At 46.8% G+C, this 15,802-nt stretch overlaps 1 long non-coding RNA gene and 1 other non-coding gene across 3 annotated transcripts; both read left to right on the forward strand.

The window, feature by feature from the left end:
• The first annotated feature begins 2,561 nt into the window (after nucleotides 1-2,561).
• Nucleotides 2,562-6,416, forward strand: LOC136323961 (uncharacterized). Of its 2 annotated transcripts, none has more exons than XR_010729035.1 (3): nucleotides 2,562-2,694; nucleotides 3,500-3,636; nucleotides 6,146-6,416. It is a non-coding gene; the product is annotated as an uncharacterized lncRNA (long non-coding RNA). The 2 variants fall into 2 exon arrangements; XR_010729034.1 differs by lacking the exon at nucleotides 6,146-6,416 and adding an exon at nucleotides 3,978-4,237.
• On the forward strand, nucleotides 4,760-4,923 carry LOC136327643 (U1 spliceosomal RNA). Its single transcript, XR_010729823.1, has one exon. It is a non-coding gene; the product is annotated as a U1 spliceosomal RNA (small nuclear RNA).
• Nucleotides 6,417-15,802: the final 9,386 nt, after the last annotated feature.

The following is a 15,802-nucleotide window of genomic DNA, read 5'->3' on the forward strand; positions in this document are numbered from 1 at the left end:
CCACTGTGCCACCACAAGTCAGGCTATTTTCTTTTATTTAAATGCAGGGTTTACTCCACTAAAATGATTTCGTGACCCACAAAAGGATGAAACATTCTGAAAAACGCTGTGCTGAGGGGCTGCTTCTACACAAAGCCTGCTCACAGTGACCCACAGCATCTCCTAAGTGTCCGCTCTACCTGTGTTTCCCATGCATCTGCAGAAGCTCCAGAGAGCCCTTCCATAATCCCAGCCCTTAGGACCATCCTGCTCCTCTTTCTAACCTTTCCCACAACACTCAAGTGAATGCCAGGAGCTCACACTACCGAAGTGGAAGAGAAAGAGAAAGCAAAAGGGCAAGAGTTTTAGTAAACAAGGGAGTGGCATGGACACACCAAGAGATAATTCACCCACTGCCATTATTCACTGCGGTCTCTTCCTGGCTCCAGTATTCTCTCCATGGCCTCTTACCTCACTCAGAATTCCTCCCTCTTGGCTCTGACCAGTTGGCTCATTGGTAAGAGTGTCAGCCTGGCCTGTGGATGTCTGGGATTCGATTTCGCATGGGGGCACACAGGAGAAGCGACCACGTGCTTCTCCACCACTCCTCCCCCTTCTCTCTCTCTCTTTCCCTCCTGCAACTTTGTCTTTATTGGTTGTAGTGCATTCCCCCCCACCCCACCCCGGGTGCTGAGGATGGCTCCCTGGAGCCTATGCCTCAAGTGCTAAAAATAGCTCGGTTGGGAGCCACAGATGGGGGTTGCCGGGTGAATCCTGGTTGGAGCACATGTGGGAGTCTATCTCCCTTCCTCTCACTTAGGAAAGAATTAAAAAAAAAAAAAAAAAAAAAAGGAATCTCTGTCTCCTCTCCTTCCCAGCTTTCTTTCAAGGAAGAGAATCCCACAGCTTAAATATTGAAGAAGAGAGATGTTGGTGGTGGTGGTTTCCTATGGTACAGCAGTGTCCCAAGATGACCAGGAAATCTAAGCTAGGACGGCCCTCCATACACACATGCACACCCATTTCTCTCTCTCTGAGCCTTCTTTATCTGATCTGCAAAATGAGGGAGGGTGTTACAGCCTGACCCTTTGTGGCACAGTGGATAGGGCTTCAGCCTGGGATGCTGAGGTCCCAGGTTCAAAAGCCCGAGGTAGTCAACTTGAGCACAAGCTCATCCAGCTTGAGCACGGAGTCACTAGCTTGAGTATGGGGTCATCAACATGATCCCAAGGTCGCTGGCTTGAGCGAGCAAGGGGTCACTGGCTCAGTTGGAGCGCCCAGGTCAAGGCACATACAATCAATGAACAACTAAAGGGCTGCAACTGCCAGTTGATGCTTCTCCTCTCTCCTTCCCCACCCCAATCCCACTTAAAAATAAATAAATCAAAATAACATGGGGCCTGACCAGGCGGTGGCGCAGTGGATAGAGCGTCGGACTGGGATGCCAAGGACCCAGGTTCGAAACCTCAAGGTCGCCAGCTTGAGCGCGGGCTCATCTGGTTTGAGCAAAAGCCCACCAGCTTGGACCCAAGGTCGCTGGCTCAAGCAAGGGGTTACTCGATCTGCTGAAGGCCAGCGGTCAGGCACATATGAGAAAGCAATCAATGAACAACTAAGGTGTAGCAATGTGCAACGAAAAACTAATGACTGATGCTTCTCATCTCTCTGTTCCTGTCTGTCTGTCCCTGTCTATCCCTCTCTCTGACTCTCTCTCTGTCTCTGTAATAAATAAATAAAATAACATGGGGTTACTATCCACAGCATGCTGCTGTTGTGAAGGCTGACTGATAGAAAAGTGCTTAGCACAGTGCCTGGAAGATCAGTGCCCAGTGAATGGCATGAATTGTTATCTGGTGCACCGTCTGGTCCCATTAATTCTCTCAGGAAGCTCAATGGAAGACCAGGAAGACTCATCCACATGTTGCTACTCACAGTCAGAAGAAACTTATTACCCATCTCAAAACCAATTGCTGTCTCAAGTGTTTATTTCTCTTTAAGCCTCACAGTAAGCCTAAGAGACAGGTACTGTTGAGCCCATTTTACAGAAGAGGTACGAAACACAGGCTATGTCACTTGCCCAACAAGTCACACAGCCATACAGAGCTGGATTCCAAAGCCTGGGCTTCCAGCTTTACCACACCGGGCCATCAGCTCGACAGGAAGTCTCTGTATCCCACTGGACTAAGGCCAGGTGAAAACAAGATTGTCAGTCACCCAGCACATCTCTAGGTGCACTGCGATGAAGACTCCTTGTTCCTTCTATCTCAGCCAAGTCTGCAAATGGGTAAGATTCACAACCCCCCAAGCCCCTCTTCCACTGAGCCAGCCAGCCTGCTGTCACATTGTTCCAGGCCAGGCAATGCTATCCTGCCTGCCATCTATCCAAACCCAGCCCACATGAAGGCCCTACCACATCCCCACTCCACTCTAGCAGCGGGTCCTGGTCACCAGAACAATCCACTTTGTGTCCATTTCCAAGCTATGTGTCTGCAAAACGCCGCCCTCACCTTCCAGTTAATGGTTAGTGGGCGGGGAGAAGCAAACATGAAACAATTACAAAGTAATGATGTAAGGGCCACATTGGGGTGGCTCCGGGCGCAGCGCGCGAGGGCAGAAGGGGAGCCAGCAGCTGCAGCTCAGAGGAGAACGTGTGCTTGCGTGCGTGCAAGAAGTGACTTTTCAGCAGAGAGCTGGAAAACAAGGAGGTACGAACAGGTAAGGAGAGGGGAGTGATCAGGCAAAGGACAAGTGGGTGTCCAGGTCCCTGCTGAGAGAGTAAAGACAGCCCCAAGAGGTAAACAGAGGTAAAAGGTGCTAGAGGGAACATCGACCTGGAGAGATGGGCAGGGACCAGGTGGCCGGTCCCCCCAAAAATCTCACTCCATACCTGAGGGCAATGGGAAGGCTAGAAAGAGGAAGGGGTTTAAGCCAGGGAGTCACGTGACTGGCTTTGCCCGGGCTGGATGGGAGGAGGAGGAGGAAACTGGAAGCTAGCCGAGGAGGAGGTGACCAGAATTGTGACCAGGCAGCAGCAGCAGGAAATGGGTGGGGGGGATATGAGAGATTGAGGAGGCAGGACCACCGAGATTTAAAGATCTGAGGCGGTGTGGAAGAGAAAAAGAGAGGAAAGGGGTCACATGTGGCTCCCCAGCCTCGGGCTGGCTGGTAGTGCCACATACGAAGATAGGGAAGCCACAAGAAGTGTTTAGGGGCTAGGAGACAGACTCAGGGTAGGTGTTGGTGTGGGGGCAGGGACGAGTTCGCACGTGCGCAGGTCTTTCCATTTCCCCGCTTCATTCTGCCTTCGCAGAAACCTCACCCACTCACACTGTGCTTAACACCCTCCGGGGGAGTTTGGGGTCACACCTCAAAACTCCCAAAACAGACTAGAGAAAAAAACAATCCTTCGGCGTCAATCCTTGCAAATCCCTTAAATCTCCAATAAAATGTAATGTAGGGACGGACATACCTCCTTTTGGCAAGTCCTGAGAGACTGACTTCTTCTCCGGCTTGGGGGCAGGAGGCAGTCTCGGTTTCTTCGTCTGAGATGGGAGCGAAGGCTGGCGTTTGGGAGCCATGCTGTGAGGAAAGTCCGAGAATCCGACCGAAGGGAAGTTGCAAGGCTGGAAGAAGCTCTAGGAACTGAGACCGCCCCAGGTGCGGGAGGTTTAAATCAGCCTTGGCTGCCCTGCCTGGAGAGGATATTTACATGACAGTGGGACACACACCTCATTTCCCCCCTCCCCCAGCCTCATCCCTTTCACTCACCCTCCAATCAAGATCAACTTCTTTTAGTTTCTCCCTGCACTCCTCTGGGGGCCTTCTAGGCATTGAGTGGGCGGGGGAGGTACCGTATTTCCTATGGGAAGCAGTCCCGGCTCTCTAGGACCCTCCCGGTCTTGACTAGAAACACCAGCAGCCCAACCCCCAGTCCTTTCCCAAATCCCCTGGGTAGGCAGTGCTGACAACTTCTCTTCTTCTTTTCCTTTGGCTTCCAGAAAACTTAAATCTGAGCTTGCCTTATCTCAGCCTGGAACATTCTCTAGTCCCTCTCCACCCCCACCGCCTCCAGTCCCGCTCATTCCTAACCTCCAGGTCTCAGCTTGGAAGGATAAGTGAATAAAGGACTCCTGATCAAGAATCACAAAGGAAGCCTGGTAGCTCAGTTGGTTAGAGCACCTTCCCAATCTATCAAGGTTGCGGGATCAATGCCTGATCAGGACACACACAAGAATCAACCAGTGAATGAATAAATAAGTGGAACAACAAATCGATGTTTCTCTCTCTCTCTCTCTCTCTCTCTCCCCCTTTCCTCCCTCTCTTTCTTCGCCTTCTTCTCTCCTCTAAAAATTAAAAAACAAACACACACACATAATGAAGGAAAGATGGGAAAACAGGTACCCTGGAGAGCAGCCATTCATTATTCTTCATTCCTTTCAGAAAGGGATAAAATGTTAGGAGTTCCAAGAACTTGTTGCAGGTATCTTGCTTGTCTGGGAGTCACAAACCCCAATACCTTTTGGGCCCTGTCAAGTAATAATTATGAGAAAGGCAAATGAGTGGGATTTGCAAGAACTAGTGGAAGGTGAATTGGTACAACCACTCTGGAAAACTGTCCCAGCCCTAATCAAGTTGAATTCCATGCTGAGTCACTCTGTCTGTCCCTCAGCAGTTCCATGATGGGCTATCTCCCCAACAGGCATGCATACCTCTGTGTACCAATACCATATGGAAAATGATACCATAATGAATAAAGATTGATATAAGAATGAAGTGTTTCATACTTACCTGGCAGGGGAGATACCATGATCACAAAGGTGGTTTTCCCAGGGCGAGGCTTATCCATTGCACTCCGGATGTGCTGACCCCTGCGATTTCCCCAACTGTGGGAAACTTGATTGTATAATTTGTGGTAGTGGGTGACTGCGTTTGCACTCTCCCCATTAAAAAAAAATAAAATGAAGTATTTCACATATAACTGGAAACCTACTTTTGTCCCATCCTATATGTGCGATTAGTCTTAGTGTGAGTGTAGCTGGGAGACTCATAAAAGCCAAATTGGAAACAACAGAAATGTCTTTCAATGGTCAGATGAATATATTGTGAGATTTTGATATAATATGATAGAACAATGAAACAAATGAATTACACCTCTCTGCCATGCTGTGAATGCAGCCTGCAATTTAATGTTGAGTGGAAAACGTAACACAAAATAGGACAGGTGGTATGATTTTATTCATGTAAAGTACAAAAACAGGCAAACCTAGCCTATGCTGTTATATTCTGAGTGTGGTTACCCTTGCCTTGGGGCAGGATGTCCCTGGAAGGGGGCACCAGGGGCCCCTGGAGCCCTGGCCATGTGGTTTCTGGATCTGATGCCTCCTGTACCTGTGTAACTCATGAACCCCATGTGGCCAGATCTGATTTTTTTTTCTAAAGAGAAACCAGAGATACACATTTTTAATGAGAAATCTATGGATTTTTTTTGAAATTAACAATAATTTGCCTGACCAGGCGGTGGTGCAGTGGATAGAGCGCTGGACTGGGATGCGGAGGACCCAGCTTGAGCGTGGGCTCATCTGGCTTGAGCAAAAAGCTTACCAGCTTGGACCCAAGGTCGCTGGCTCGAGCAAGGGGTCACTAGGTCTGCTGAAGGCCCGCAGTCAAGGCACATATGAGAAAGCAATCAATGAACAATTAAGATGTTGCAACAAAAAACTGATGATTGATGCTTCTCATCTCTTGCTGTTCCTGTCTGTCCCTATCTATCCCTCTCTCTGTCTCTCTGTCCATATATATATATATACACACACACACACACACAACAATAATTAATAATTAAACACTTTAAAAACATATTTTGTGGATTAAATGAAATATGTGTCCAGGCTACTTCTAGTCTATGGGCCATGAGTTTGCAACATCTGAGATAGTACAGTGATTTTCCTTTTTTTTTTCTGTTTGTTTTTCCCATCAATTAGCCTCCTAACAAAATAAATATCAGGCATGAGTCAATGATGTTGATACCGGTAAAAAGCTGGGTTCTCCCTGGTGGAAGAACTCCGCCATCGCATCTCGCTCCCCTCCGTCCCGCCCTTCTTTGTTTCAGAGGGACTTGGGGCTCCTGCTAAGACATTTTGAAAGTCACGGTGTCTTGGTTTTACAGATGGACAAGCTGAGACCTGAGAGAAGTGATTTGCCTCAGGTCATGAGGAAAAGAACTGAGTGACGGCTGGAACGAGGACTGTGGGATTTCTCTCATAGAGGAGTGATCAGCCCGAAGTCTCAGAGTTGACATCTGTAACATGGATGATAAAAACACCTGCCTCTTTGCTTTAGGCTTTTCAATTTGAGGGGAAAAGGGTTATTTTTTCCCAGTTTTCCACCCCAGAAATTGGCCAAAAACAGAAGTGAAAACTCTCTTAGTGAAAGTGGGAGTCAGTTAAACTCCAGACCACAGAAGGTCTAGGTGACAGGCGGTCAATGAGAAGGAACAGGATATGTACCAGAAGACAGAGCAGATGTCCTGGCTATAGATTTCTGGGCGTATCAGCCAGCTTCTAACTGAGCTAACCTGACAGGGCAACAAATACTATGTTTATTTGTGGTTTTATTCTTTAAATTAAAAAAAATATTTTATTGATTGATTTGATGGAGAGAAGAAGGGAGGGAGAGAGAGAGAGAGAAAGAGAGAGAGGAACATCCATATGTTCCTGTATGTGCCCCGAATAGGGGATCAAACTGGCAACTTCAGTGGTTCTGGACGATGCTCCAACCAACCAAGCTATCTGACCAGGGCTGAATTTTGTAATTATTGATTTCAGAGAGCAAAAAGAATTTGCAGGGATAAGGAAACAGTGATTTGTGGGTTTTTTTATTTTATTTATTTATTTATTTCATTTATTCATTTTTAGAGAGGAGAGACAGAGACAGAGAAGGAGAGAGAGGAGAGAGAGACACAGAGAGAGAGAGAAGGGAGAGGAGCTGGAAGCATCAACTCCCATATGTGCCTTGACCAGGCAAGCCCAGGGTTTCAAACCGGCGACCTCAGCATTTCCAGGTCGACGCTTTATCCACTGCGCCACCACAGGTCAGGCAGAAACAGTGATTTGTTGTTCCACTTATTTATGCGTGCACTGGTTGATTCTTGTATGTGCCTTGACTAGGACTCAAACCCACAACTTTGGTATATGGGGACGATGCTCGAACCAACTGAGCTACACAACCAGGGCCCTAAAATTTTTTTCTTTAATGCAAAAACACATAACTTTGACCCAGAAATTTCATTGTTCCACTATGAAATGATACCCATACAGCCTGACCTGTAGTGGCGCAGTGGATAAAGCGTCAACCTGGAAATGCTGAGGTCGCCGGTTCGAAACCATGGGCTTGCCTGGTCAAGGCACATATGGGAGTTGATGCTTCCAGCTCCTCCCCCCCTTCTCTCTCTCTGTCTCTCTCTCCTCTCTCTCTCTCCTCGCTAGCTAAAATGAATAAATAAAATAAAAATTTTAAAAAAATGATACCGCCTGACCTGTGGTGGCACAGTGGATAAAGCGTCAACCTGGAATGCTGAGGTCGCCGGTTCAAAACCCTGGGCTTGCCTGGTCAAGGCACATATGGGAGTTGATGCTTCCTGCTCCTCCCTCCCCCCTCTCTCTCTCTCTCTCTCTCTCATTCTCTCTCCTCTCTAAAAATTAATTAAAAAAAAAAAAGTAAAAAAAAAAATGATACCCATACAAGGTAATTCATCGCAACATTGTAGAAGCAAAAGAATGGAAACAACCTAATTTCTTTAGGCTTCTGAAATACTCTACAATCCACAAAACAAGTAGAGAACCAGAGCTATGATGAAGTAAAAAAAAAAAAAAAAAGTCCTAAATCAAGTAGCTAACATTACTATTTGTATAAAAGGAGGATAGAAACAAAATACACTTTCCCTCTTTTCCCAGTGAACCTAGGGCGCAAGCAATTAACAGAAGGACCCCTAGGAAGGTGCCTACCCCGCCATCCCTGGGGAGGTGACTGGGTAATGAGAAGTGAGAGGACAGGATAGAGGGAGATGTTTTACTCTTTACCCTGCTACACAATTTGAATTTTAAACCTTATGAATATATTACATTGTGGGTTTTTTCTTCTTTTTTTTTTACAGAGACAGAGTCAGAGAGGGATAGATAGGGACAGACAGGAACAGAGAGAGATTAGAAGCATCAATCATCAGTTTTTCATTGCGACTCCGTAATTGTTCATTGATTGCTTTCTCAAATGTGCCTTGACTGTGGGGCTACAGCAGACCGAGTAACCCCTTGCTCAAGACAGCAACCTTGGGTCCAAGCTGGTGAGCTTTGCTCAAACCAGATGAGCCCGCGCTCAAGCTAGCAACCTCAGAGTTCGAACCTGGGTCTTCCGCATCCCAGTCCGACGCTCTACCAACTATGCCACCACCTGTCAGGCTATATATTACATTGTTTTAAAAACTACCCGAGACCAGCCTGACCCGTGGTGGTGCAGTGGATAAAGCGTCAACCTGGAACACTGAGGTCGCCAGTTCAAAACCTTGCACTTGCCTGGTCAAAGCACATATGGGAGTTGATGCTTCCTGCTCCTCCCCCTTCTCTCTCTCACTCTCCTCTCTAAAGTGAATAAATTAAAAAAAAAAAACAAAAAAAACACAAAACTACCTGAGTCCAGCCAGGTACCTCAATTGGTTAGAGCAGTGGTTCTCAAAGTGTGCACCAGGGCGCATTGGTGCACCCTAGAAGATTTCCAGGTGTGCCCTATGGTATTTCAGAGAAATATGTGCCTGTTGGGGACCAAAAAACCAACAGGGTTTTTGAAGTTTAGATTTTTGGGGGACAGAGAAGTGGGGAATTGGCTGTAAGCTGACAGTGTGCCCAACCCCCCACCTCACTTGCCTGATTAGGTTGCAAAAGGTTGTTAAACTGTGTTGCTGGATTGTTTAAACTACCCCCCATGTTCCCCGGAAAGACTGGAGGCAAGTTTCTTTTATCTTTTGTTTGGTATAAAGTTAAGATGATATGAATGGTAGGGATTTTGGATTGATGATTACACATAAGGAATTGTGTCTTGAAGCCTTTTGGATTTTTATAAAAGAAGAATATGTGGCACCTGGCCAGGCGGTGGCGCAGTGGATAGAGCGTCAGACTGGGATGTGGAGGACCCAGGTTCGAGACCCCGAGGTCGCCAGCTTGAGCGTAGGCTCATCTGGCTTGAGCAAAAAGCTCACCAGCTTGGACCCAAGGTTGCTGGCTTGAGCAAGGAGTTACTCGGTCTGCTGAAGGCCCACGGTCAAGGCACATGTGAGGGAACAATCAATGAACAACTAAGGAGTCGCAACGGCAACAAAAAACTGATGATTGATGTTTCTCATCTCTCACCGGTCCTGTCTGCCTTTCCCTGTCTATCCCTCTCTCTGACTCTCTCTCTGTCCCTGTAAAAAAAAAAAGCTTTGAACATTTTACTACAATTTTCAACATCCTATTTATGTGAATTAGGATTTTCTACACTCAACACAATTAAGAGTAAAAAGAGAGGAATTCTTCAATGTATTGACGAGGAAATGTGAGTTTGCCTTTCAAATATTTGCCCAAATATTTGAAGAAATTGCTAGGACACATCAAGCTCATGTTTCTCATAAACACAAGAATAAAAAAACTTAACACATTTGCACCAGGACCTGCCGAATTTACTAAATCTTACTAAAAATGTGTGTGTGTGTGTGTGTATACATATATATATATATAAGATAACTTTTTGTCATTTTATTTTTTAACCCCTCTTTTTTATGAATTCTAAAAAGCATAACTCAAAAAATGTAACAGCCTGACCTGTGGTGGCACAGTGGATAAAGTGTCGACCTGGAAATGCTGAGGTCGTCGGTTCGAAACCCTGGGCTTGCCTGGTCAAGGCACATATGGGAGTTGATGCTTCCAGCTCCTCCCCCACTTCTCTCTCTCTGTCTCTCCTCTCTGTCTCTCCCTCTCCTCTCTAAAATGAATAAATAAAAAATTAAAAAAAATTTTTTTTGAAAAAAAAAAATGTAACAGCCTGATCTGTGGTGGCTCAGTGGATAAAGTGTCAACCTGGAACCCTGAGGTCGCCGGTTTGAAGTCCTGGGCTTGCCTGGTAAAGGCACATATCAAAGTTGATGTTTCCTGCTCTTCCCCCTTCTCTCTCTCTCTCAAAATTAATAAATAATATCTATCTAAAAAAATGTTTAAAAAATGTAACAAAATGTTTTGTTTTTGTTTTTGTTTTTACAGAGATAGAGAGAAAGTCAGAGAGGGATAGATAAGGACAGACAGGAATGAAAAGAGATGAGAAACATCAATCATCAGTTTTTCATTGCGACACCTTAGTTGTTCACTGATTGCTTTCTCATATGTGCCTTGACTGCGGGCCTTCAGCAGACCTAGTAACCCCTTGCTCCAGCCAGCGACCTTAGGTCCAAGCTGGTGAGCTCTGCTCAAGCCAGATGAGCCCACACTCAAGCTGGTGACCTCGGGGTCTCGAACCTGGGTCCTTGGCATCACAGTCCGATGCTCTATTCACTGCACCACCTCCTGGTCAGGCACAAAATGTTTTTTTGTTTTGTTTTGTTTTGGGTTTTTTTGTATTTTTCTAAAGCTGGAATCGGGGAGAGACAGTCAGACAGACTCCGGCATGCGCCGGACCGGGATCCACCGGGCACGCCCACCAGGGGGCGACGCTCTGCCCACCAGGGGGCGATGCTCTGCCTCAATCAGAGCCACTCCAGCGCCTGGGGCAGAGGCCAAGGAGCCATCCCCAGCGCCCGGGCCATCTTTGCTCCAATGGAGCCTTGGCTGCGGGAGGGGAAGAGAGAGACAAAGAGGAAGGAGAGGGGGAGGGGTGGAGAAGCAGATGGGCGCCTCTCCTGTGTGCCCTGGCCGAGAATCGAACCCGGGACCTCTGCACGCCAGGCCAACGCTCCACCACTGAACCAACCGGCCAGGGCCCACAAAATGTTTTTTAATGTCAAAATAAATTTAATTTTGCCTTATTTATTTTGTTTAATTACCATTAAAGCATGCTTGGACTTTATATTTTTTTCTTTAATGTTTGACTTAATTATTATAACATATTTTTCAGAAATTTGTATATAGTGCACCTACAATTATTTGTAGGATTTTAAATGCACCACGACCTAAAAAAGTTTGAGAACCACTGGGTTAGAGCATCATCCTGAAGCACAGACGTTGCTGGTTCAATCCCCAGTCAGGGCACCAACAGGAACAGATGTTCCTGTCTCTCTCCTGCTCTCTCCCTCCTTAAAATCAATAAAAATAAACATTTAAAAATTTTTACTTGCCTGATCAGGCTGTGGTGCAGTGGATAGAGCGTCAGACTGGGATGTGAAGGACCCAGGTTTGAGACCCTGAGGTTGCCAGCTTGAGCACGGGCTCATCTGGCTTGAGCAAAAAGCTCACCAGCTTGGACCCAAGGTCGCTGGCTCGAGCAAGGGGTTACTGGGTCTGCTGAAGGCCCACGGTTAGGGCAGATATGAGAAAGCAATCAATGAACAACTAAGGCAGGGTCCCCAAACTTTTTTTAAAAATTTTTATTTATTCATTTTTAAAAATATTTTATTTATTGATTTTTAGAGAGAGAGAGAGAGAGGGAGAGAAGGGGGAGGAGCAGGAAGCATCAATTCCCACATGTGCCCTGACCAGGCAAACCCAGGGCTTCGAACCGGCGACCTCAGTGCTCCAAGTCGACGCTCCATCCCACTGCGCCACCACAGGTCAGGCTATTTATTCATTTTTAGAGAGAGAGGAGAGAGAGAAGGGGAAAGGAGTAGGAAGCATCAACTCCCATATGTGCCTTGACCAAGCAAGCCCGGGGTTTTGAACCCGCAAGCTCAGCATTCCAGGTTGACACTTTATCTACTGCGCCACCACAGGTCAGGCAGGGTCCCCAAACTTTTTACAGAGGGGGGCTGTTCACTGTCCCTCAGACCGCTGAATGGCCAGACTATAAAAAAAACTATGAACAAATCCCTGTGCACACTGCACATATCTTATTTTAAAATAAAATAAAAAATGGGAACAAATACAATATTTAAAATAAAGAACAAGTAAATTTAAATCAACAAGCTGACCAGTATTTCAATGGGAACTATGCTCCTCTCACTGACCACCAATGAAAGAGATGCCCCTTCTGGAAGTGCAGCTGGGGCCAAATAAATGGCCTCAGGGAGCCGCATGCAGCCCATGGGCCATAGTTTGGGGACCCCTGAACTAAGGTGTCTCAACGAAAAACTGATGATTGATGCTTCTCATGTCTCTCCGTTCCTGTCTGTTCCTATAAATCCCTCTGTCCCTGTAAAAAATATATATATTTTTGGCCTGACCTGTGGTGGCGTAGTGGATAAAGCGTTGACCTGGAAATGCTGAGGCCGCCGGTTCGAAACCCTGGGCTTGCCTGGTCAAGGCACATATGGGAGTTGATGCTTCCTGCTTCTCCCCCCTTCTCTCTCTGTCTCTCTCCTCTCTCCCTCTCTCTCTCCTTTCTAAAAAATGAATAAATTTAAAAAAATAAATAAATAAAAAACATCTTATCTTAAAAAATATATATATATTTTTTTACCTGAACTCCAGTATCTATCTATTGATTGATTGATTGATTTTGTGTGTGTGTGTGTGTGTGTGTGTGACAGAGACAGAGTCAGAGAGAGGGACAGACAGGCAGGAAGAGAGAGAGAGATGAGAAACATCAATTCTTTCTTACGGTTCCTTAGATGTTCATTGATTGATTTCTCATATGTGCCTTGATCAGGGGCGTTACAGCAGACCAAGTGACCCCTTGCTCAAGCAAGCGACCTTGGGTCCAAGCTGGTGAACCTTGCTCAAACCAGATGCTGGGTCCTCCGCATCCCAGTCCGACGCTCTATCTACTGTGCCACTGCTGGATCAGGCTGAACTCCAGTATTTAGACCTAGGTACAGATCTACATGGCAATATTTTAGCTTAAATTCTACACACCAGACCCTACCTTTCCATTCCTCTTCAGCTTCCAAAATTGTTAATTTTCTGGAGTTCCAGAGGGGTTACTAACAACTGTGCAACTTGGCTCCATTCTAGAACCTGCCACGGCCAAGGTGGAGCACAGCAAACAGTCTCCTCCCACCCCACCCACAAGGTCACAGGGTCAGGAAGCTCTGTGGCCCTCGGGCCAGGCAGGCTGCCTCTGGGAACAGAAGTTTCCAAAACAATCAAAATATGGTGTTGCCTTGGCCGGATGGCTTGGTTGGTTAGAGTATTTGCCTGATGTACAGAGGTTGCAAGTTCGATCCCCAGTCAGGGTACATGCAGGAACAGGTTGATGTTTCTGTCTGTTTATCTCTTTTAAAAAATTAAATTTTTTCGTTGTGAGAGGGAGAAAGAGAAAGAGAGAGGAAGGGAGAGAAATGAGAAGCATCAATTCAGAGTTGCAGCACTTTAGTTGTTTACTGATTGCTTCTCATATATGCCTTGACAGAGTTGGGGGGGGGGGCTCCAGCTGAGCCAGTGACCCCTTGCTCAAGCCAGTGACTTTGGGCTTCAAACCAATGACCTTTGGGCTGAAGCCAGTGACCATGGGGTCGTGTCTATGATCCCACGTTTAAGCTGGGAACCCTGCGCTCAAGCTGGTGAGCCTGCACTCAAGCTGGTGACCTTGGGGTTTCAAATCTGGGACCTCAGTGTCCCAGGTCAATACTTATCCACTGAGCCACCACTGGTAAAGGATAAACAATTTAATACACCTGAAATAAAATTTTTAAAAAGTACAAATAAATAAAATTGCATTCATCTACATCTCCCTCACTGTGCTCTACTTAAAAAAAAAAGAAAGAAAAAAAATCCTGTCTTGTTCCCTCTGTGCACTGAAGGATAGCTGTAAATAGCAATCATTTATTAAGAGCATTAGACGTCTGAGAGCATTCAGTAAGTATCATCCTTTTGAAAATAGTATTATAGCCTGACCTGTGGTGGCGCAGTGGATAAAGCGTCGACCTGGAAATGCTGAGGTCGCCGGTTCGAAACCCTGGGCTTGCCTGGTCAAGGCACATACGGGAGTTGATGCTTCCAGCTCCTCCCCCCTGTCTCTGTCTCTCTCTCCCTCTCTCTCTCCTCTCTAAAATGAATAAATAAAATTAAAAAAAAAATTAAAAAAAAAAAAGAAAATAGTATTATGTCCTTATTTTACACTCAGGAGAATCAAACAAAATAAAGAATCCATAGTTAAAGAATCTTGCCCCCAAATCAAAATAATGGAAGAGTCAGGATTTGACCTGTCTTTCTGAGCCCATTCCACCACTTTTGGTCTTAATATAATACACAAAGGTTGCTATCCAGAGCCTGACTGCCAGGTGAACTCAGAACACACCAACAGTTTTCTCTGAATCTCACGGAACCCTGGGAGGTCATCTCCGGCCAACTCCTGGCTGATTTCCTTGGGCACTTCTCAGCATAGAGGAGGCTCTAGGGCAGTGGTCCCCAAACTACAGCCCGCGGGCCACATGCGGCCCCCTGAGGCCATTTATCCAGCCCGCCACACTTCCGGAAGGGGCACCTCTTTCATTGGTGGTCAGTGAGAGTAGTAAAGTACAATGTCGCTCACGTACAGTACTACTTCCGGTTACATGGAACGTATGCGTCATGGCTCCGGAAGCGCATCCTATCACTTGTTCGGGCTAGCAGTGACAAATATGGATCTGGACATTGACCATCTCATTAGCCAAAAGCAGGACCATAGTTCCCATTGAAATACTGGTCAGTTTGCTGATTTAAATTTACTTGTTATTTATTTATTTTTTATTTTTTTATTTTTTGTATTTTTTGTATTTTTCTGAAGTTGGAAACGGGGAGAGACAGTCAGACAGACTCCCGCATGCGCCCGACCGGGATCCACCCGGCACGCCCACCATGGGGCGACGCTCTGCCCACCAGGGGGCGATGCTCTGCCCCTCCGGGGCTTCGCTCTGCCGCGACCAGAGCCACTCTAGTGCCTGGGGCAGAGGCCAAGGAGCCATCCCCAGGGCCCGGGCCATCTTTGCTCCATTGGAGCCTTGGCTGCAGGAGGGGAAGAGAGAGACAGAGAAGAAGGAGGGGAGGGGGTGGAGAAGCAAATGGGCGCTTCTCCTATGTGCCCCGGCCGGGAATCGAACCCGGGTCCCCTGCACACCAGGTTGACGCTCTACCGCTGAGCCAACCGGCCAGGGCCAATTATTTATTTTAAATATTGTACTTGTTCTCGTTTTGTTTTTTTACTTTAAAATAAGATATGTGCAGTGTTCATGGGGATTTGTTCATAGTGTGTTTTTTTTTATAGTCCGGCCCTCCAACGGTTTGAGGGACAGTAAACTGGCCCCCTGTGTAAAAAGTTTGGGACCCCTGCTCTAGAGATAAGACAACCTTTGTTTTAACTGGGTGCCAGATCCTGAAGTTTACTGGGTTCCTTTTTTCTATTGCCCCCACACTGTGCTCTAGCTCCTTAGTAGTCATTAAAAAGTTATAACAGCCCTGGCCGGTTGGCTCAGCGGTAGAGCGTCGGCCTAGAGTGCGAATGACTCGGGTTCAATTCCCGGCCAGGGCACACAGGAGAAGCGCCCATTTGCTTCTCCACCCCTCCACGGCGCCTTCCTCTCTGTCTCTCTCTTCCCCTCCCGCAGCCGAGGCTCCATTGGAGCAGGGATGGCCCGGGCGCTGGGGATGGCTCTGTGGCCTCTGCCTCGGGCACTAGAGTGGCTCTGGTCGCAACATGGCAACGCCCAGGATAGGCAGAGCATCACCCCCTGGTGGGC

The sequence above is a fragment of the Saccopteryx bilineata genome, chromosome 2, assembly GCF_036850765.1.
Source record: "Saccopteryx bilineata isolate mSacBil1 chromosome 2, mSacBil1_pri_phased_curated, whole genome shotgun sequence".
NCBI lineage: Eukaryota > Metazoa > Chordata > Mammalia > Chiroptera > Emballonuridae > Saccopteryx > Saccopteryx bilineata.